Source organism: Larus michahellis, chromosome 3 (genome assembly GCF_964199755.1).
Source record: "Larus michahellis chromosome 3, bLarMic1.1, whole genome shotgun sequence".
Taxonomy (NCBI): Eukaryota; Metazoa; Chordata; class Aves; order Charadriiformes; family Laridae; genus Larus; species Larus michahellis.
The window spans coordinates 19357701-19381553 of NC_133898.1; the positions used below are offsets into that span (position 1 = coordinate 19357701).

The window sequence follows — 23853 nt, forward strand, 5'->3', positions numbered from 1 at the left end:
GTTGGGTGATGCGCTTCTGGATTGAAGAGGCATCTTAATTATGCTTTCTATGGGTGTTCAAAAGAACTTTTGGAATGGCATATGTATCTTGCGTCTCTGTTAGAAAAGGTAGCATTACACTGGGCTCTGGGGATGGCTATGGTCAGCTGACACAGGCTTATTCTTACAGGGCAAACTTGTCTCTTCAGATTTCTGCCAGAGTTGTAGGAAACAGCAGATCATCATTGGATTAACAGGTGAGGAAGCGGTGAAGCTGCAGTTCAGGACACAATTGCCAGGTATGAGAAAGAGGTGACTGGGAAGGCTATAGCACTGACGTGGGAAAAGGCTAGCTGGTTAATCACCCCTATTTTAGCAGAGAAACCTAAGCTGTGAGGTTGCAGTACCATTCTGCAAAAGCCAGAAACTGTGTTGTGTTTCCTTCCTGGGCTTGCCTTCACCTATTTAGCAAAACGATTGGAAAAAAAAAAAAAATCCAGTGAAGCTTGGTTTCCTGTGGTTCTTAAGGGCTTTGTGGACCCCTTGATGCCTGACAGGGATGAAATGCTTCAGACTTTGTTCAGTTGGGGCACTGATTAGGATCAGTCTTCAATCTGGGCCCTGTTTTTGCAGGACTTTAAAGAACTAAGCAATTTTGAGACCCTTTTCTTCATAAGCTGGAGTTAAAAGTGCCTGCTAACTTAAAAAGATCACTTGGAGCAGTGACGAGGAGCATGACCTGATTGATGATGTCACTCTGTAGGCCTTTTTTTTTTCTTTCAGGAAATCTGAAATATTATGGCCAAAGAAAATGAGCTCCTGGCTGTCTCATCAAGTGTTACGTGACAAAGACATTCAACAGCTTCTGACAAGCCTAGTTTTGACAGCGTTCCTGGTCTCATTATTACTTCCCTCACCACTTCTCTCTGGTGTAAGGATTTTTGGTATGTGTAGGAAATTATAAAGGGAGAAATGTCACATTTGCCTTCCAGCCATTTGTTTGTTTACTAATCGGGTTGTTTTTTATTTGGATGGATTTCTGTGATGCTAGTAAAACTGCTGGCGGTCTAATGCCAGCCTTTCACTAGGTAAGGGCCCTTCTAGCAGGATATTAGTGACGTTACCATCTCTCTCATCCTCAGGTCTAGGCAGAGGTTCTTTGGGAATGGTACTTGACTGAACATCCTGCTCTGGGTAGAGGTGATGTGAAGGAAGACCTCATTCATCCTGTTCACAGGACGCTTCCATTCCATTGCTATGCTATGTCTCTTTCCATCTGATGTTATTGTAGGTATAATCTGCTTAAGTTTGCATTGCAGCTCCTCCTTTTAAAACGGAGGTGACTGTGAGACAGCAGTCCGTGCCTCTTGCACGTGGCATTTCTCTCTCAGGGGCCTGAAATACTTACAGTTTGGTACAGGCTGCTCTGTCTTCTGCTCATTTTGAAGGGGTGGCTGTGTTCCTGTTTCAGTTCCTACTGCAAAAATAAACCCTGGCACTTGTCTAAGAAATAGCCAGAATGTCTCTGCAATGGGAGGCAGGTTATGGAAGAGAAACCCAGATAAACAAGGAAGGAAAACATTTTTGTGTGTTTGTGTGTGCGGGGGGGATTCAACTCTTAACTAGACAAATTCACTCAGAAGCAGCAGAGGTGGGAGAAATTCTAGAGGTAAGCTTGCACCTTTTCTTTATGACTTGTGTGGGTTCAGGGAAAGTGGAAATCACCTGGGCACTGTAGAGGATCTAAGTTCTCCTGCTAAACAGAGGAAGAGACTGAATGTAAGCATTTCTGTTCCTTTTGAGAAATCTTGTTGAATGTCCTTGCTGTAGGACACTGATATTCAAGTGCAGAGTTGAGTTTCTGGCCTCTGTGTTTGGGTGAAGGCAGCTGGAAAGCATTTGTCCTTCAAAGTAGGCTCTGTTTTTGTTCTTATTATCTGAAGCATTTAACGCTATCAGAAACTTGCATTTCTTACAGAAGTAAAAATGGGAGAAGGAACAAAAAGCTAGGGCATTAATTTGTATTTCTAAGTGTCTGGCAGGAGTAGGTGGGGGAGAGAAGGGTGTTCAGACCTTATGTTGTGGCTCTGACCATGGGAGAGAGATGTGCTTGCCTGACATCAGGGTACAGTGCTCTAGGACTCAAGGATGTTTAGATTTTGGATTTTGCTTTGTCCTTTTGGAAGCATTTGATTTGACTGTTGTAAACATTTACAAGTGTTTGAAACAGTAAGTTTACTGAATTCCAACAGGCTGCATGCCATAATTGTTTTGCAGACTAACGGCAGACATTGCAATAGATGCAGTTGGTGAATTAGGGAGACAGACCCCTTTCCTACTAGGGGAATGCAAGGCAGAATGGCTAGCTCATACAAGGGTGCTTAGCCAAAAAAATGCCTGGTGACTTTCATCTGTCTGAGTATCACCACCTGCCGTCATTGCAAGTGTTTGAAGCACAACTACCTGGTGACTACAGAAGGAGGAAGTGTATGTTTACTTTTCAGGGGTGGACCTTTGCTCCAGTGTGCCGTCAAGAAGGTGGGATGCTCTGAGGGAGGTGGTGAGAACTCAGGTGCATCCCATGGACAGGGTGCAGAAACAACCTCTGTGGCTATGCTGCTGGTGGTATTTGGCCAGCAGATCTTTCTCCCCTGTCCTACTTGTTTTTATTAGGTTTGGTCTGTTCTGGAAATCCATATGCAGGTATGCTTTAGTCCACACAGAGTGCAGCTGCCCATGCCCCCAACTAGAGCAATTTGCTCAGGCTTCCTTAGGGCAATCTTTTTGCTTTAGGGAATAGGGTGAAAGTAAAACCGACCTTCGCTCAGTCAGCACCCACAGATGTATGTGGGGAAATGCGTGCAAAAAAAGCCATAACTGCATGAATCTGTAATGATTGCTGCACCTTCCCTACAGAATTAGCACAGTTTAAAGATTTGGAAAGTGCCTGCTTTTGGCAATATTAGAGGGTCATTTCTAGTATCACTATACCAGCATGATGGATTAGTCATTTCAGCTCAGGAGGGATCGATGGATTATCTATTCCTCGTCTCCCTGCTGAGGAGGGATTAGCTTAGTGATGTACTCAATAAGCCTCCATTCTTGGGATGAAGTTTCTCAGTGTGATTTCATACTGTAGCTGAAAGTACGTTAGAGAGATACGATTTAGGTCAAAAAAGTAGAACACTTAAAAAAGTGCCAGATTTCCAATGGATTGGGTAGCACATGGTTATCCTGTCCCTGCATACGTGCAGCCTGGGGGTGAAATCGGTATGTGATCACAAGAATAAGCATGGCACCATCGTCACCCTTTTATAGGTATGTATTGAGCTTGTAGTTACCACCTCTGTCCCACCATTCCTAACTTTGCACTGTTTGACTTTTTAATAATTTTGTTTCTAAAGGTAATTTGGATGTGAACTTTCCAATGTGCATTTGACTGGCAAAAGTAAAAGGAGCTCAGATTAAGTATTTGTAATTGCTGGCGTCTTCAGGACTGGGATTTGAACTGGGAACCTCATTTGATGCAGTAACCTTTACAACTTAAGCTCCAAGGCTGACTGATACTTAACCAGCAGCTGGAGGAAGCTTTCCATCAAAGAAGGCTGAGCCTTCTGAAGTCTTCTAGTGTGAAGTCAGACCTAGGCTTTGAAGGTTTTAATTTGATGTAAGGTCTCAGCAAGCGATGGGAAACTTTTTTTTTTTTTCAGTTTGTATGCTGGTGTTAGGTTGAGGGAAGAGGGGTGGTTTTGTTCTTGTTTTGTTTTTTTCCCCTCCTGATGCCTGGAGTTGGTGAATTTCCTGCCCCACACAGGGCTTTGGAGGAAGAGATGGGAAGATGAAAATTACTCTCTACTTCCTACCCAAGCTGCTTGACTGACTCTCTTGCCTCAGCCTCCTGAGTTGGGAAGGTTCCTGCTCCCTGTGTGTTCCATATCAAGGAGAGAAATGCCCCGTGACTCATGTGCCACATTTCTGTCTTTCTCACCCTGCTTCATTTGCTCTATCAAGCTGCAGGTAAGCTCAGGGCTTCTGGAAACTTTGGCTGCCTGTCAAAACAAACTTGAGGCATAGAAAAACAACAGCTTTTAACATTCAGTCCAGTGCAGATTTAGGACAAAAAATTCCAGTGTTTGTATGAAACCAAAAATAAACACAAAAGTTATTTCCCCCATAAAACTCAGATCAGCAGCATTGTTATTTTTATGTCAAAAGGCTGAAGGAGAAGCTGGTGGAAGCCTGACACAGGGAGGGAGGGGAAGGCAAAGGCAGAGAAGGGTGCTCTGGCAGAGGTTTTGCAGATAGTTGCTGGCAGTGTTGATGCTTAGATATTGTCTCCAGGTGCCCTGGGGAAGATGATACTCATTACTGGCTCCTTTACCCATCTCCTCCTTTTCTACTCCTCTCCCTGTTCTCTGCAGCCCTGTTGTGGTTTGTTCCTCCTTCTGCAGCCTGTGCTCTTGCCTCTTGTCGTCTCCCCACACTGCCATTCGTTCCTCTCTCTCCTTCCTGCCCTGCTCCTTGCAGCCCCGCGGAGTTTTCAGCAGGTGACCTTGTTCTTCCCAGCATAGCATCGGAGGCTGTGGTTCTCTGGTGCTGGGCTCAGCTCTTCGCTGCAGGCTCCTCCTCACCCCTGCGCTGTTGACAGCAATGCTGGTGGCGTGGCCGTATGGTGAACCGGTGCAGGGAGACAGAAAGTCTGTTGCTGGTCTGATTCACTGGGCTGTCACGCAAACAGCGCACGCAGCCTTGCTAGCAGACTGCTGGGGGTGACGCAAAGAGCAGCCAAGGCTTCTAGCACTGGCACTATCTCTGAAATTAGGTTTTTATCCCTGGTTCTTCTCTGCTGCCAGGGAGGCACGAAGAACACAAGACACAAGTGAAGTGAGCGTACTGTTCTCAGTTCCTGCTCTGGTGGCACAGATGCTCAAGAGAGACAGGTATGGAGAAGGCTCTGCTCACCTCTTCTGCAAGGGGCTGGTGCCCAGCATGGATGAGGAGCTGCGCTGGAACACTAACACATCCCTCTGCAGACATGCAAGCAGCAGGCAAAATGCATGCACTGGTGTGACAATGCTACCCAATTTCAAGGCCCAGCTCCAAAGTATTGTGTCACAAAACTTTTTTAACAAAGTAATTGGAAGCTTTGTTTTGAAAGGGCAAAACTATATACATCCCCAGAGCCTTGTTTTTAGAAATGCCTAACCATTTCTAGATGAACTATTTTAGAACACAATAACCTATCCTGAAGCGGACCTCCAGCATGGAAAACCTCAGCCCAACTGTTTAATGTTTGGTAAGTGAGATTATAACCAGCTGAAAGCAGAGCTGTGTATTAGAAAGTGCCAAACAGCCTTAATTTAGGAGTCACTTTTTGCACAGACACTTCAGTTTGCCGGAAAAGAAAGGAGAGCCCAGCTGCCAAAAAGTGCATCAGTTTGGACAGAGGGATGGAAAGCTTCACTTTTGCCTTTCATTTATTGTGCTTTGATATCTCTTTTCAGGAAGCAAACATACATCTGGTTTTTCTTGTCTTATATGGGTAGTTGTATAAAATGTAGCACAGGCGCATGTTTTTGTCCATCTTTTAACACTATAAAATTAGGTGTTTACAGTATTGTCTTAGAAATGGCTTAGTTCAGTGACCTTTTCCAGCACTGACTAGCTGCCAAATAATCAGTGCTTGAAAGACTCTGGACGTGATTCTTCTCTCCTTTACACTGCCTTTTTTTTTTTTTTCCTCTTGTCATCAGATGACTTCATTGGAGCTACTCATTCTCTACAGGCTTGGTGTGAGGAGAAATACATATACATATATACCTATTTCTGTGCATATACAGAACATCTATACATATCTAGAGAGAAATTATAGAATAGAAATGAAATCACAGTAACTGGTGGGTTTCGGTTTTACTTGACATTGTGCACACGTGCTGAGATCGCTAGTCTCCTGAAGGGTACTTGTAAGCACCTTTTCCCTAAATACCTCTGCAGGTGTTCTTTAGAGTTTTGTGTGACTTGCTGTTAGCTGAAAATTTGCCCATCTGTACCAGTTAGAGGACCAGACCAAAATCTTTGTTATAAGAACACTAAACCGTTTCTTGTCTTTCGGTAGGCAGTACAAAATACAGTCCTGGTTTGAGGTCCAAGAGCTGGCAGCTCAGGTGAAATCCGTGCTCTAACCACTCACAGCTTAGGCTTTATGCTGTAGCATGGAGTGGAAGCGGAGTCCTTTCCTACCATCAAGCTTAGTAACAGATGTGACCGGTTTTGGAATGGCTGTAGCAAATCATCGGTTTTCCATGCTGTATGCCATGTGCTGCACATGTTTATATTTGACAGGTGAGAATGATACCACCTAGCATTTTTCTTTAAGGTTTTAACCCAAAGACTTCAAGGCTTTAAAAAAAAAAAAAAAAAAAAAAGCTGAGAATGACTACTCACTTTTGCATATGGATGTTCAGAGACTTCAGATGATTCAGCCGGAGTCAACACTACAGTTCTGAGGTCTTATAGCTTGTGACTCTGGGAGTGCAGTGACTCTGAGTAAAAATCTTTGTCCATTGACATTGGATGGCTGGCCTGTGGTGGCAGGGAAGTGCTGCTTGGTGAAGGTACACTGAGGATGTGTAACCTGAGGGTAACAGTCAGTAAGGTTATACTGTCCCAAATATTAACTCAGTTGTGCCTTATGGCAGGGCTTAGACTAATACCGAATTAAAATGACAGAAAGCAATGAAATGGTGTCATTTTTCAGTCATCTTTCAGAGTGATTCCTTTTAAGTCCTCTTAGATAAGCAAGTTTGGCCATCTTCATTTCTTCCCTGCCTTCAGTCCTGTCTTTTGTCTCCATCTGTTCATCACAAGCTGAACGCTTCTCATCGTGACATCCTGCCAAACCACCATCGTCTTGAAGATATTTTGCTCACTTTTCTTCCCACCTACTCTGACCTTCACCCTTCTCCAGTCCCAGCACATACTTTCTTTTGTTGGCCTTTGCTACTCTCTGCATCCTATTCCTACTTCACCAAATCTCTGTGGTTTCTTACTAAATCAAGTGGTGTTCAGAGCTCTTACTGACTCCTGTTTTTCTAGGCTGCAGGTAGGATTGGTGTGAAACGTGCCAGAGACTCGAACAAGGGTCCTTCACAGGTGTTCTATCTCTGTTTTGAAACTGAGCCTGGACGTCCTTACGATTAATGTAGGATCATTTCCATTGCTTCCTCAACAAATGCAGTACGTCTGACTAGGCTGCTGCCTCCATGCTTTGAGTGTATCTGATCACCCTCCCCAGCTTACCTTTAATAAAATTCCAAGCTGACCTGACTGCATCTGGTGGGGTGTGATGGAGGTGACTAATTTACAGGAGGGGAAGCAAGCAGCGACAGGGACCCCTGCACAGAGATACCATTATTTACTTCCCTTAGCCTAAGAAAAAATAGAAAAAGAGAATAGTGCAGCTGGGCACCGCAGTATGTGGTGCCAGATGGTGGATTGCTTTGCATAGTCCTTCAAGACTCTATAAAGGGGTATTTTGTGCTTCTCTGATATTCGATGTGTCCAGATCCCAGAGAGAAATGCCAGCCACTGTCAAGTTTCTACTACATGTGTTGCTTCGTTCGCCTGTCCAGGTGGGATAAATCCAACTTCTCTGCGAAGCACCAGTGTTCCACGCATCAGCTCTATTTTAAAGCTTTCTGTTAAGAAAAAGCTGTTGCAATCCCTTCCAACGTCACCTCTGAGCTGACCCTTACGGGGTGGTCTAAATGCAGCTCAGTGCCAGTGTACCTCCTGGGGGCATCTGCATCCTGCTCCCCCTTCATTAGCTTTACAGTGAGATGTGCTCATTGTAATAATCAATGTTTGTGGTCGAAAAGCCTTAATGGTTGGGTATGTACCACATGCCTACATTATCAGCCCCGTATTTTAATGAAGAGCTATTTTCTGACAGCACAAGGGACTCTGTGGAAGTTTCAAGACCTAGAAACATTGAGGAGTGAAAGCTGAAGCAAAATTTGTCAGCCTGCAAATTATTGATTAACTGGGAGCAAAAGAGGAGCGGGCTGGACTTTCACTGAATCACTGCAGCCTAGAGATCTGGTCCTGCCAGCTTTCCTTGCCAGGTCTCCTCTGCCTAACTTTTAGCTGAGGGGACTGGGTACCTTGCCCTTACTGGGAAGAACCCAGTAACCTTACTGGGGGATGAGTGTTTGTGACTGACTTGAAGGGATATTTAATATCTGTCTATAATCTTTGGCGTAAAATACATCTGTGTCACTTCAAGTTCTCAGGCCAGGTCTCAAGTTCTTATTTGTTTCCTTCTGAAATAAAACTCAGGTCAGGTTGTTCCCAAAGCTATGCTTCAGCACTGTTTATTGCACCATCAAGCCTTGGGACAGACGTTGTCAGTCTCATGTTGGTTGAAGAAGTATTTATAGGAAATCTAAAGCAACTTTATTTCCCCAGAGTTCCGCACCGAGGATGTCAGAGTTGGAGCTTTCCAGGCAACTGCCACCTTAAAATAGACCAGGAGAATTCCTATTGTTCGGGTGACATAATGAGGCTGAGATGCAAACGCAGAGGGAAGCAGTAGCTGGTATGTTTTGACGGATTATTTTTCTTCCCGATGTCTTTTTATTTCTCTCTCTCTCTTTTTTTTTTTTAATAATACATTTTATGGGGAAGAATAAGGGAAGATCCCTGCCAGCTTCTGGCTGGTGAAGTTGGGATGCACAGCCTGCAGAGTGGGTGAACGTGACTTAACGCCTACATCTGACAGGAACCGATTTAGACATTTTCTCCATCTCTGCAGAGGGCTGCACTGCAGTATTAAACATTGGTGCCTGATTAGTACACCCTACACCCCCTTCCTCAAAGGACGAGAGGAGGAACACGCCGAAGTTAATAGCTGGTGGCCAGTGCATTCACTGTAGCTTTATAAGCACTGAATTGAAAGTCCTTGCCCCAAAATGTGTGGGTAGGTTCTGGTATAAAACCAAGTCCCCTTTGCAGACCATGAACACTGCACTGTGGGGAGGGGGAGCTGCTATAAGCATCACCCCGACTAGAGATTCTGCGGAGGACCACAGGAACACACCTCAGTCAAGCTTCCTTGAACCCAGCACGTCGTCATAGACTGTTTGAGTGAATCAGCGTTTAGCAGCATCGAGCTAAATTTTGTTGTTGAAAATCCTGCTTTCATCAAATAGAGTAAGAAGGAGGGCAGCTGGTGCAGCCCTGGAAATGAAGAGGCCTCGGGTCTACTCCCAGTTCTGCCACTACCCCTTTCCTTCAAGGTCACTTCACTTTTTTTGTCCTTCAAGTTGCCCCTATCCTGTGTGAAACAAGAGGGCTATGAAAGACCTAGAAGTTGCCCGTCCAAAGTATTATTTTGTCAACTAAAGAAGCCATGGCAACATAAAGCTACAACACAGTTTCTATCACAAGACTAACTTGAGTCAGTTACTGCCTTTGAAACATCTGTGGTGTGGGCTAAAAGTACACTTTTCTACCAAAATTGAAGTACATTGAAGGAGTCACAAAAAATATCGTGAAATAGGAGGAGGAAAGAGGGAATATCAAATAAGAGGGGGGGAATAAAAGAGTGCAGCAACAGTTACAAAATGCCTCAACAGCTTCCCTGCTTTTGTTGTTGTTTTTCTTTTTCCAGCCAGACCGATGAGTTTACTGGATTTGCTGAATTGTGATATAATGAAGGAATTATCTGCAGCTGGGAGTTTATACCAATGCAAATACATGTCCTGGAGGGGGGAAAATTTGCTTCTCTGTGAGAGAGACTTGCGGCATCTGAAATAGCTGAGATATAGTGGGTGTCGTGCAGGAATACCGTTAACGTTTGGGGGGAACATTTTGGATGTGACTTTGTGATGTGAGTAGCAAAACAGGCCGGTTTGGGGCCTGCCTGTATGAAGGCAGCATGGCCTTGGATACGCTACGCTTGCTTGGATCTGTAAACTGCACAAAGGATTCCTGTTAAAGAAACACGTTTCTACAATGCTTTTCACTTGATTATCTCAGAGTGCTTTAGTAGGCTTAGAATATGCTGGGGAACAATAAACACAGAAGCTGTGCTGTAAATCTTGCAGCATGGATTTCTGTGGAAGTCATCTTTTCTTACTCCCTTTTATCCAGGCATCAAAAGGAAAAGAACAACAAGAGGGAGACAAAGGCTGAGGCTCGCGCCCAACGTTTTTCTCTATCATTTTTGCCAAAGAAAAGAAGAAAGGAAACAAACACTATTGCATGTAAATAATACCTTTTTCCCCTCGTCTAATTTAGACACACTTTCATTGGTTCACTGTAATTAGGCAGAAAGTACTGAAATGATTTATATGTCAGACCTAATAGACAATTTGTAATTGTACCATTCTTTTAACGGATACTTTGACGCCTGAAAGCTTTGAATCAAAACCTTTATTTCAAATGCAAGCATACTTCAGCAAATTTCAGAAGTAATTGCCGGTTTCATGGTTTGTACCTGATATTATGTCGAGCTAAAGCCAGGATTTGAAAGCTTGGAAAATATGGCTCCAGATTTTTTTAGTCAAAGGCCATCTGAGATAATGAGCAAGAAGAAAGGAAGAGTGTTAATGTTTTATGGGTCAGGTGTGCAGGAGTGTGTGATATACTTGGTGCTTTTAAGATATGCCAGAAAGTTTAATTCCAAGGCCAGGAAGGCAACATAGCAAGCAGAGGAATTTGGATGATAAAAGAAAGTATCAGCACAAATTGATGACTGCTGTAGTTAGGGTGTGCGTTAGGGGGAGTTTAAAGCCCCCTTAAAGAGAAATAAAGGCTCTGCAGGGATGTTAGGAGATCCTTGTCTGAGGAATGGACCAACAAGCAAAGTACACTGTATAAGGGGGGCAGGTTTACGTGCAGCCTTGAAGGAGGGTGGGGAATCATTGTGGCTCCTGTACGTACGTGCCTGTGCCGGGCTCGCTGGGCTCGTCCCAGCTGGCAGCCGCACTTAGTAGCTGCTGCTGTTTCGGTGCTCGACATGGGGAATTGAGGGCTGGGTTTGCAGGGATGCGGCGAGCATCTTCTGCTCTCACAGAAGCAAGTGAGAGGTACGGGTATCTGCCTGCTCTGAAAATCAGGCTTTGCTGTTCTCAGTTTGTAAATACTCACGTTGCTGGTTTGGGGGCCTTGCCCTGGTACGGGAGTGTTTGTAGATGTTCATGTAAAAAGAGTATTTTCTTTTTCTTTTCATAATGTTTCATACTAAAATATTCCCCCCCCCGCCCTCCCCTTCCCCAGACTGTAGTCTCCTGTCTCCATAAGGACTGTACCTGGCCTTGGCTGGTGGATCACCTCCCCATTCACCCCTGGGACAGTAGCCTGTGATGAAACTCCACTGGCACAGAGCTGATGAAGATTGTGTGTGGGACCCTGAATGAGAAGGTGTGTAAAATCCTGCCGCCAAGGTAAAGCAAACCTTTTCAAATCCGTTTCTTGGCAGGCGAAATAGGAACAGTCACCGAGCGTGGCTGGTAGGTGCTGTGCTGGCTGCACCACGTAATGCTCTGGCCCCCGGGGTGACTCTCCTGTGGGACTGAGTTTGCTCGCAGTGGGAAGTCAGGAATTTTGTTAGAAGGTATTTATGCAAGCCGATATGTGAGTATCGGCGATGTGATGCAGCAGCTGAGTCTCACGGTGTGAAGGCTGCATCACCCATCGTCTCGATGAAACAAGCCTGGGGTAAAAGGACCGCTGCCCCCACCATCATAGCTGATAGCAGCGCCCGGTCCCCATGTAATGGGCAGTCTCCCTGCATGTAATGAACAACTGTGGAAGTAGAAATGCCAGGGTGTAAGTAGGCCTCTTGGTTGAACCTTCCCCCTGTCTCCTGAAACAGCAATCACAGTGTGTGTAGTGGTAAACTAGTTCCTGCGCTGAAGAAACCAGAATCCAGACTGGTTGTATGAGACAGTGGCCTTGTGCCTGTAACAGATGTGTAAAACTTACACCCCGTTATCTGTCTCTTACATAGCAGCTCTGAGAGAGTATAAACTCTCTATCCACTCTGCAAGCATGGCGTTCGCATCAGCAGAGCCTGCTTCCCTGCTGCTCAGTCTTGTCTCCTGTAGCTATCGTAAATAAACGGCTGCTCTTCTGACCTGACCCACATTTGTACTCCACTCATTCCGCAACGGGATGTAGGAGCCAGCAGCTTGCGCTGTGTTGGAACAATGTTGTCTACATCCTAAAACAGCCAAGAGAAGACGCTCTGTAGCGGGGCTGTTGGTGTTGGAGACGGGGCTTGTACCCACTGTTTTTGAGTACCTGTGATGCTTTGGAAATTGGGCATTTCACTGATTTACGTGCACATTAAATGAGAAAGCTCATTTAATCCTATGTTGAGGGAGCGGCAGCACTGCAGGGAAAGGCCAAGAAGGCCTGAGCTGGATCCTGTAACCTGGAAAGACAACGAAGGGTGACACTCAACCAGACCTAGTTTGCTGAGGTAACTGCTCGTCTTTTTCTTGATTGTTATTTCCGCTTAGCAAATACTGCCCTTACGGAAGTCAGGGTTGGTTTACCACAATTTGTGCCATTTATGTTGGCCAGAGAAACACAGCTTCTATGAGAAGACATACAATTTATTGTTAGTCTACTTAAAAGCTTTAACAGTCTAATCGAAGAGTCATCGTCAATCCACTTACAAGGATGCTAACAATGGTAAATGATGATATTAAGAATATTAGAGAGAAAGAGGATAAAAGAAAAAAACACAACCCCTTAACATAACAGTTCAAAATTAACACACACAGAGAGCGTTTTAGCTGCTGCAGTTTTCCCCAGGTTATGCCCACCCCCCCGCTGCCCAGGCACTGGATTCAGATGTGCTGGCAGTCCCCTGGGAGAAGGTGGGAGGGCTGCAGGTATCATAGACCCAACAAGTCCTTTGCCCCCAGCAGTGCGATGCCAATGGTCCATCTGCCTCTCCAGGTTGGTGCTGGGGGGGTTTCTGCATCCTCCTCTGTGAAAGTCCACCTGTGGCTGTTTCCACCCTGTTGTCTAAGGCTCTCCCCACCGAGGTCCTTGGTCCCCAGAGCTGCATGCATCCGCACTGACCCTCCAGGCAGAGCTGTGCACACCTTGCAGACCTGCTCCTCGCCCTCCTTGCTGCCCGAGAGTGGTGTTTCCCAGCCCCCAAGGTCACCTCCCTCTGTTGAAGCAGCGGTTGCCCCTGGGGGAGTAGTTTATGGCGCCGGGGCTGCCGGTATCACCCTGTGCTGGAGGTTTCAAGGCCTCGCTGCCCTCCTCTGCCTGCACCCCCACGCTGGGTTTTTCCTCCTGGATCAAGGACTGAATGCTGCTCCTGCTGTGCAAGAGAAATATGTCCCGGCCATGCTGTTGGAGGCTTTTCGGCACCTCTTGGACCAGGCGCAGCAAAGCCTGAGCACAGGTGGGTGAGGGTCCCGTGTCATTAGGTGGTTGCTGTTAGAGCTACAGAGCTCGAGGGAAGCTCCCCACGTGGCAAGTCCCAGCCAAAGCACGGTTCACAAACCTCTATATTAGGTTTTGCAGCATTAGTACACAGCCCATGGCCTGTTCCTGGCAGTGGCAAGACTGTATTTCCTGAGCTGTAGGCATACAGACCCCCCTCCTGATAGTCCAGGGATGTGAGCTGTCACACACGAGTCCAGCAAGGACGTTGCAAACCCTCCTGTGGCTCAAGGCTCCTTGCCAGGACCGAGCAATTGATCTTCTCGGAGGCGTTTGCTCTTTCCTATCTGGTCTTGCCTCATGTGGGTCTGGGGGTGGCCTGTAGTTCTTGGCTTTGGTGCATAACCACTACTTGGTTTACTTAATATTTGATTTTATAGCCAGGATAATTTGCACAATTAACCAATCTCTTACCATACCCAGGATTACACTTCTAGACTGTACAGCCAAATTAAAAATTTCAGTAGCTGATGGGAGTCCCACCGAGGAGGGATTTACACCAAGAACGATGGTTGGCATCCTTTCTTGCGGTTGTAGTAAGAACAACTTGCTCACTCCCGTCATGTACTGCAAACCTTGCTTTGGGGGCTTGTTTTACCGCTTGTGGGACCACAAATGTTACAAGTGGATGCTCTGCTATCTGCAACAACTGCTCAAAATCTAAACCAAATGTTACTAGGCTTTGTTTAGTACACAGTAAAAAAGTTTCTGGTAATTTTAGTGTCACTTCTAAAAGCACCGTGTAATTAAAATCATACACTTCAATTAAAGTTACATTACATGCATTATCGGACAGCTTAGACGCGCAGAGGTGATTTCTGGATGCTGATTGTACACACAAACCCAGCTGGATCCCACATAAGTGATTACAGACCCACTAAAACCAAAAGGATATATTTCATATTCACATCTGGCTAAACTCTCTTCTAAACGTATTGAAAACTGATATCTTTTTGTATGCAATTTGCACGTGTGAGTGCCTCCCGCTTGCTGGTGTCCTTCCAGAGATGCAGCTGGGAGCGCTCCACCTTGCTGGGCTGCCCATCGTTGCTGGCGTCCAGCTCTCGTCTCAGAAACCCTCCTGCTCTAAGTTTCTAAAATCACCTCATCGTCTCCTCCGTAACAAAATAACATTTTTCATCAGACCAATACAGGATTACATATTTTGATATCCCCATTACTGGGGAATTTAGATTTCTACCCATCCCAGCACCATCCATTTATATGTAGGTGCTCTAAATTACACTCAAAACTTTCTATGCAGTTGTCCTAGTATTGCAAAGCCACACTAACAGTATGCATTTCAAAAATATAACCTACCCTACTAGAAATTTCTACACCTAATTTGTTCATCTTTACTTCTCATAGTACTCAAAATACCATGTTTTGCAGATGCACAAAGAATAGCTGTGTGTTTTCTGTGTTACGTATACACAGGCATTGCATCTTATGCTGGTGATCTATTAATCACGATTGCTATCAATAACAGGAGCTATGTCCATCCTCGTCAAGGGAAATGGGGTTTCTCTTGTTTGGAGATCGTGACCCCTTTAACTCGGATCCATTTTTCCCTTGTCACCAGTTTGTTTATACTTTTCTCGTTTGAACTTCAGCTACAGCAACTGATCTAAAAAAAAAAAGATTACATTTTTCCCTTCATCTATGCATCTATGATTATAATGCAAAATAAAAGCAGGAAAGAAAACCCTAAGCAACACATAATTAATGATATCCATAATTTGAAATCACTACTTACTCTTCTGTACTACCTATGTAAGACAAAAATAGCAAAGATTGTTATTAATAGTTATCTTAGTTAACCAAGGTAGATCATTTACAACTATAGGACTTTTTGATGATATTAGGATCTAATAAACTGCATATTTGCATATTTTTATAGAATTTATTTGCTTATGGTCTTAAATGGCTGCTCACCGATACTCCATCGTCTTTGTTTTCATTTGGTTCCGTCTCTTCTCTGTAACAGAAGAACTTCATATTTTAATTTAAAATCTATTATATTAATGCATACTCTTTACCATGATCAGTCTTTTAAAATTCTTTTTTTTATTTTACCTTTTCTTCACTCTAAGAAAAAATGCTGGTGTTAACACATCAACTAGAATCATGTATTACAGGCTTAACTTTTTACTTTCAGAGTGAACTCTGTCCCAAGATAATTAGAATACTTTACATTAATTACCCTCCCCTCAAACCTTCATATATACATGCCTAATCTGCCAATTTTCCAGCTTCTAACTTTATATGTATTGCTAGCACTTAGTTAGCATTCCTCTGTTTCAATCCTTTTTTCTTTTTTTTTTTTGATACCACTCCTAAATATCTTTCCTGTACATAGTTTCACACGCTTATGTGAAAACATGCTACTGAATTTAACAACACTAGTGCTAAGTGTGAACTGCTTCGTTTGTGTTGGTATCTTTTGAATTTGCTCTGCTTGTACTTCTTGATTTAGCTCCTTTACCTCTGATAACAGGCAGGTATTATTTTTGAAAATGATGCTTCTTTTTTTCTTTTCTTTTTTTAATGTCCAAATCCTTCTGTATAGCCTATAGAAGAGCCAGAAAGAAGACGCTATTCTTTTCTCCTTGCTTCCCCCTCAGGGTTTATACTGTGCTTGGAACTCCTATAACCTTTCTCGCACAATCCTTCATACCCACAGCCCGTTCTCAGCTCGCTCCAGTGTTTTATCAGCCTTTAAATCCACCTGCTTTTTTCCCCAAAACATCCTGTGCTGACTTGGCCCGAGCAGGGTTTGGTATCCCTGCCCGGACTCCTTGCAGGGGGGCAGCAGGGCGGCTGTGGCGGAGGGAAAGCAGCCTCTGCCCACCCCAGCCCTGGCTGCCCTTGCTGGAAAAATCAGCTTCTCCCTCTTTGTTTCTCTTGTAAAAATAAGCAAACAAAAAAAAAAAGTCCTTAACATTTCACTCCTCCTGTATTTTCTCCATCAGAGGAGATGCATGAAACACTTCTCAACCTGCATTGGCCGCAGCCTGCACTCGGTGCCCCGGCTTTTCATGTAGCGCCGGCGATACCTCGCGGGCTCTGCTCCCGATCCCCCAGTGCTCCCAGCGGGGAGCCTTCCCCAGTGGTCTGACCACGAGCCCGGGGAAGGGGGGGACCATCTGCCCTAGACTATTACAGGGAGGGCAGGGGCCCCGGGCCCGCTTCCCTCTCTTCTCCCGCTGATCTCCAGCAGGCGATCCAGCAAAACCCTGGTGGGAGCGTTATCCCAGCGGGCCATATCCTCCCCGTGCTTCCGAAGCTGCCTCCATATGTCCACGCGCATTGTGCTCAGCTCCCTCCTGGCCACGGTATTTTGTGCCACAACTCGGGGAGCTTCGTCGTGCTGCCACTGCCTCTTGCCCTGCCACCTTCCTTTCCTCCCTTTCCCCAAAGAGGGGACCTGGGGGGTCGCACTGGCGGAGGCAGTGGTCTGCAGCACCTCCGAGTCCCTCTTTTCCCTGGGGTTTTCCCTTCCTCTGCTGCCTCTTCCTCCCCTGGAGCCCTCTCTATCCTCCCTCGCCCAGGCGCTCCCTGCCAACTGCTTGCTCCTTCCCTGGGCGCTCCCCAGTTTGAGCTGGTGCGGAGCCGGCTTGAGAGTAGCTGCTTCCCCCCCGATAACCCGATCTGCCTGTGGCTGCACGTTTCCCTGGCTTCCCCCCTCTGCTCCTCCACCTTCCCTTTTCACAGCCACCTGAGCGCTGGTAAGCGAAACGAGGTTTGCTTTAAACTTTTCCGGCGGCACCTCAAAAACGACCGAAGGTGGGCTCGCAGGCTTGCACTCCTCTACCGAGGGGCTGCCCTCTGGATTAAATCGTCTTTGTCTGTCCAACCACTCATCATCTCCTTGGTAGGGTGCTTTCATAAGGGCCGTGACCGTGTTGTGCTGCGCCACTAACGCTGCTTTTAACTCTTCCACCTTGGCCTCGCAGGCTCGGTGGTCTGCGCCCTTCTCTTTTAGGATCCGTATTTTTTGCACTAACAGCCGGATTGCTCTGTGCATCTCCTCTACAGCTTTCGTGCTGACAGCTAGTTTTTCCTTCAATGCCTGATGCTCAGTCAAAATGGCCTTTTTTTGTTCACACACCTCTTGATACTGGAGAGCGCGTTGCATTTGCTCCACAGCCGCAACTCCTTCTCGAGTTTTACCCTCCTCAAGCTTAAGCCGCTGTGCCTTTACTTCTGCTTTCAGTTTGTTGTTTTCCTCCCGTAGGTTCTGAATTTCTACCTGGGCTGCCTGCTTTTCTTCAACCAAACTTTTGGCCACTAACCACACAGCCCACACTCCTGCACATTTTAAGGATTTTTGGGAGAAGAGTTTAGACTTAGCCGTCTCTTTTAATTTGGCAAACTCTAGATCTGCCTGCTGGATACTTCTGCAAGAGTTCGGACCCCAGGGGTTTGGTCCCCACTGCATAACCCAGTTTGCCAGCTCTGACATCTTTTTGGCTGCCCTGAAGGTATTTCAGGCTTTACAGAAAAGGCTGCTTCCAAACTACAACTCAGAAAGGCTGAGAGAAGATAGCAGAGGCTCACCCAAGTTTGGGCTGCTCCTCTCTTGTTTTTCTAGTGTACTTCTATCCCCCAAAAGGTTTTCTCAACCAAGAAACCCCCCAGGCAGAGATTTCTATTTTAGCTCTTCTCACAGGAGAGGGAGAGGGCTTTCATTCCCCTGTCTGGGGATACTTAGGGGCATCCCTTGAGCATTTCTCTTCCTGGGCAGAAGGCAGAGGGCTTTCTCTCCTGATGGATTTCCCACTTCCAGATTTTCAACAAGTCTTTAAAGGAGTGCCTCTGTTGCTCCCCCAAAACTGGGTGCTATGCTTTAAGCAAGACACTTGCTGGGGCTATGGGAACACAGGGTTAGCCTTGTTGCTGGCTGTCCCCCACTGCCCCAGGATGGCACCTGAAAAAGGCCCTCCCAGAAGGGCTGCTCACAAAAATGCCGAGAGGGCTCCCAGGAGGGCTGCTGCCCTCTCCGCTAGTTCAAGGCACCGCGATTCCTGCCTTTATGTCGGCTAGAGAAACCCGTCGTACACAGGAGAACCTGCTGTTTGACCTTTTAAAAGTTTTAACAGTCTGATCAAAGAGTGCTCATCAATCCACTTAACAACGATAGACGATGTTATCTAGAATATTGGAGACAAAGGGGATGAAAGGAAAAAAAAAATATCCTTTAACAGTACCAGAACCACCCCCTCCCTCAGCCGCTGCGGCTTTCCCCGGGTTATGCTCACCCCTCCGCTGCCTGGGGAGGCTGCGGGCGTCGCGGCCCCCGAAGTCCTTCACCTCCAAGTGGTGCGATGCCGATGATGGAGCCCCTCCGTCTGCCTCTCCAAGGTGGTGCTGGGGGGGTTTCTGCCTCCTCCTCTGCTAGAGTCTGCCTGGGGCTGTTCCCACCCCGCCGTGCTCCTCGGTCCCCAGAGCCATGTACATCCGCACTGACCCTCCAGGCAGAGCTGTGCACACCTTGCAGACCTGCTCCTCGCCCTCCTTGCTGCCCGAGAGTGGTGTTTCCCAGCCCCCAAGGTCACCTCCCTCTGTTGAAGCAGCGGTTGCCCCTGGGGGAGTAGTTTATGGCGCCGGGGCTGCCGGTATCACCCTGTGCTGGAGGTTTCAAGGCCTCGCTGCCCTCCTCTGCCTGCACCCCCACGCTGGGTTTTTCCTCCTGGATCAGGGGCTGATTGCTGTGCCCGCTGCTGCTCCTGCTGTGCGAGAGAAATACATCCCGCCGTCCTGCTGGAGGCCTTTCGGCACCTCTTGGACCAGGCGAAGCAAAGCCTGAGCGCAGATGGGTGAGGGTCCCGTGTCATTATGTGGTTGCTGTTAGAGCTACAGAGCTCGAGGGAAGCTCCCCACACGGCAAGTCCCAACCAAAGCATGGTTCACAAGCCTCTGTGGCCAGCCTCTGGCAGTGGCAAGACCATCATTCATGGGCTATAGGCATGCACTGCACCACCATCATCCTTCTGTTTTCCCCAGGAGCCCTGTGTTTTGCTTAGAGCTACAACAGCCGTAGGAATAGAGGAGCAAAAGCCTTGTGCTTCGCCCTCACCAAAAAGACCACGACTGATGCTCCTCAGTGTTTTCACCGGGAGCTGCAAGATAAGAAGTGGGTCTCTGGGGGCTTGGTGGGACCTCAGGTGATGGCCTGACCTGCCCTTTGGACAAAGAAATCCATCAGGCAGCGCTGGTGGCAAGCACAATAATCCTTCAAAGAAACAATTCCCCAAATAAGTGAAAAAAGGAGAAATATCCGAAGTTCTGCAATTATTAAAATACATAAATCCCTGCTCATAAACCCCACCATCCCCCCAGATCAATACTTTGAGAGACATCTGAAGCTTTGTAAACTAGAAGAGGTAATAGGATTAAAGCTGAAATGTGACAAGACAGCTAATTTTTAATTATTTCTAACTCCTTTCTAATTTCTACTTCATTCTGAATATTTAAAAGCCCTTCCAAATGTATTTCACAAGTTTCAATAACAACCTAGTAACTGGATGTGGCATTATAGCAATTTATAACCACCTCCTAAAATGGGGATCTAAATTAATCTTTCTACATCTCATTAGTTTAGCTATCAGAGATCTTTTACTAGATAATTGGCTTTCAGCGGCTTTAATTTAATTTAATTTATTAATATCTTACATTTATATTTCATAGATGCTGTTTTAATTATTGAACTGATACATCTCAGAAACATAATTCTTTTATACAGCATCAAACTTTTGCTTTTAGGGCTCTAGAGTCTTTTTAAGATGTTTTAGTGATAAATAATAAGTCCTTGTTTGTGTTTGCCTTTAGAGTGGATATCAATTTACTTTCGCCTTAGGTTCTCGCAAAGGAAAATTAGATCTTATTTTGGAACATCCTGTTTTGCGGATGAAGCTGCCTTTATTCTTAAACCAAAACTTGTTCCAACTTTGTAATGCTATAAAAGTACAAACGAGGGGCGGCAGCAGTAGCAGGAAGAACGTGAAATAAATAGCCAATTCATACCTGACAGGTATTTATGTAAATGATTTCAGTGGGCAGCGGAGTCAGGGAAGCCTGGTCTCTTGTGGCATTGTGTCCCGTGGCCAAGCTTGCCGGTGGTGATGGCCACCCTGCTTGAAGCTTCTCCTGCAGCTGGGAGCATCTGTGTCCGCCATACCAGGTGCCTGCTCTTCCTGCACCCATGCCACTAGCTGCGTCTGGGGGCTCCCTCACCATCCCCTTTGCTCATTAACTTGCAGGAACATAGAATATAGTATCAAGAAAGCTGGGGAGGGGCTGTTTGCAAAGGCATGTAGCGATAGGACGAGGGGCAATGGTTTTAAACTAGAGCAGGGTAGGTTTAGATTAGACATCAGGAAGAAGTTCTTTACAATGAGGGTGGTGAGACACTGGAACAGGCTGCCCAGAGAGGTGGTGGAGGCCCCATCCCTGGAGACATTCAAGGCCAGGCTTGATGAGGCTCTGAGCAACCTGATCTAGTTAAAGATGTCCCTGCTTACTGCAGGGGGGTTGGAATAGATGGCCTTTAAAGGTCCCTTCCAGCCCAACACACTCTATCATTCTATGATTTTGGAGACTTCCAGCCTTCTGTAAACTTTGTCTGAAATGAACTAGGAGTTTCCCAAATTGGTGAGGACAGACAGACTGTGTGATGACCCCAAGAACTTCCTTCCTTCAGAAAGCACCCTAAAAATATGTTCCCTCCTAGAGCAGAATAGCAATGTTGAAACATCTGACAGTAAATGTGATGATAATTGATGCTTAATGAATAATCCAGGGTAGTTTTAATATTTTAGCTTCATAGAATACCTTTCATCCCCAGGAGCTAAAGCAATTTATACAAGGTGTACTGTTACCCCACTCGGTCTCCTCTTGCCATTAAATCCACCATTACATGAGGCCCAGTTACATGACTGGGCTGGCACTGGGCAGGGTGTATAGCACTGTGTCCCACTGTCCTGCTCTGGTATCTGCTCAGAGCCAAGTCCATTTGCTGCATTTGCCTCTGGCCAGGGACGGTTGCAGCCTGAGGTCCCGCAGAGCCGAGGACTTCCAGTTCTGCGGTGGGAATGAATTTTCATCCCGCACCAAGACACCTCACACACACACATACACACACACGTCAGGGGACATCGAGGTGTGCTGCTGAGTTTTGCCCACGGCGGGGTTTTGCTGTGAGACGGAGAGCGAGAAGAGCTCAGCAGCTGCAGAGGCTGGCGGTGCATCTCCCCGGCGGGTCCGGGGCGAGACCGCCCCCTCCCACACCCGAGGCCCTTGGAGATGAGGAGGGGGCAAAAAGCCCCTTCAGACCTCCCTCCCGGGCAGCGAGCTGCTGCACCCCTTCCCCCCTTTCACCCGTGTGTCCCCCCCGCCGGCACAGACGACGTGACAAAGCCGCCCAGCCGGCGCCACCCGGGGAGCGAGACCCACCCGCGCCCCCGCAGCCGCCGGGCCCGTGGGGCGGCTCCGCTGCCGCCGTGGGCACGGAGAGCAGCAGACCGCCCACCCCGCCGAGCCCCGGCGTAGCGGGGAAGCCCCTCGGGGTGCCCGGCGATGCGGTGCGGTGCCGGGCTGAGCCCCGCACTGCGCTCCGCGGGCGGGCTCCGCAAGGCGGGGGGAGGCGGAGGAAAAGCAGCCCAATAACCCCCTCTGCTGTCGGGAAACACCACGGCAGGGGATCTCCGCACCGCCGGCGGCTCTTCTTTGTCGGGGGTGGGAAAAAACCAAAATAAAACCCCCTGGCAGGTCATTCACCCTGCCCCGCAAAATGCAGCAGGCTCGACTCATTTTTCCAGCTACAGCCTAAAAAAAGTCTGTGTCAGGAGAGAAGGGGAGGAGGAGCAACCGTTAGCAACGTCTGCTTGTTTCGAGTAGCACCTGAAGTCTTTGGCCCTCGGGTAAAGCTGCTGCTCAGGTCATTCTTTGAGGGCTCCTGTGCCTTGGTCACTGTTGTGCCACCTGTGTGTGATGGCAGGTAAATTTACTGGTAGGGGAGGGGCTGAGGGTGAGAAAAGCGAGATGAGGATTAAAGGCATAACGGTTATTACTTAAAAACGCCCCTTCCTCCCCATTCCCAAAAGAAACAAGCTGCTGCTGTACCATGTTGCTCTGCAACTGCTGCTTCCACCAAATCCCTTTGCTCTTGCAAATCGTGACCTCTTTGGACATGAGGCTAGTTGTCTGGTGTTGGGCTTAGTCTGCTGAGGATGGACGACAGGAGGGCATAAAAAAGGGCAGATGAGTTCCTGTTATATTATCATGTTGGTTTTGGCCAGTTCCGCATGGTGGCCTTTTGTATTTTAGAAACATTTCAGCATTTTAAAATAACTTTAATAGTAAAAGAATGCTGCAAGTCTTTCTTCTTTCCATCCCCACTCCAAATGCTCCAGGGCTGGCTTTGCTCTTTCCTGTAAAGCCTGCTGCGACGAGGATTTTTTTGATAATGTGGGCACTCCTGGCAGCACCCCCAAACTATGAGGGGTGCCATCCAGCTGCAACATGCAGGGCTGGGGCTTTGGGATGAGCAAGCACCTGGCTGAGCCCTGGGGAGCTCGTGGTGCTGCAGCCACTATGGGCCAGACTGGGACACCTCTCCCTTCTCCAGGAGGCTCTCCACACGGTTTACCTCCAATCCAGGGCTTTTCCTTCATGGCTTGTTATTAAAACTGTACAAATAATAAATTCTTCCTCCTATTAATCAAATCAGAAAGGAGGTCAACTGGGTTCATTTTAGATCAAGCCGAAGCGAACGTTTCTGGTGGTTCGGTTTTGTCAGCCAAATGAAAAATCTTTCCCAAAAGACGTGGTCTGAAGCCAGACAGGAGGGGCTTCCTTGGACCTGGTTTTAACCCTACTGTCTGCAGCGGTGGTGTAACTGTCTGCTGACTTAGGGTGGCATTTGCAAACCTTCTTTAGTCCAAACCAACCTTTTTTTTTTTTGTGTGTGTGTGTATAGATAAATGATTGGTACCCCCATGGCCCTAAGCTCTGTTCCTATACTAGCCAGGGATGCCCGAGTGTCAGCTAGGGCCAGCTTGTGACTTTGGCATCATGTGCGCTTGCCCCAGACAGGCAGAAAAGCAAATGGATGATTTCTAGACAGCTAGCAGAATTCTCTTCCAAAAATACACTAGGAAATCCTCAGCTGCCACCCAGGTCTAGCTGTTCAAGAGAGAGGAGGAGCAAGGGGTCCAGAACATGAGCTGAGCTCTGCATCTGGCCTTCTATGTTTCCACCACTGTAATGTGAGCCTTTTTGTCCGGCCTGCAGGGCGGTTAGTGTGCCTGGTCGTTTAAAAAAAGAAAATAAACGTCCCATTAGGTGCACTTCAGTTAGGGGCTGGGCTTGGGATCTCACTTACTGCCTTTTGAAAGTCAG

General features: G+C 46.9%; 1 long non-coding RNA gene across 1 annotated transcript; it reads left to right on the top strand.

Moving 5' to 3' along the window:
• Positions 1-1512: 1512 nt before the first annotated feature.
• On the top strand, positions 1513-20032 carry LOC141740361 (uncharacterized). The gene is made up of 4 exons (XR_012586003.1): positions 1513-1648; positions 8446-8575; positions 10132-10244; positions 11260-20032. It is a non-coding gene; the product is annotated as an uncharacterized LOC141740361 (long non-coding RNA).
• Positions 20033-23853: the final 3821 nt, after the last annotated feature.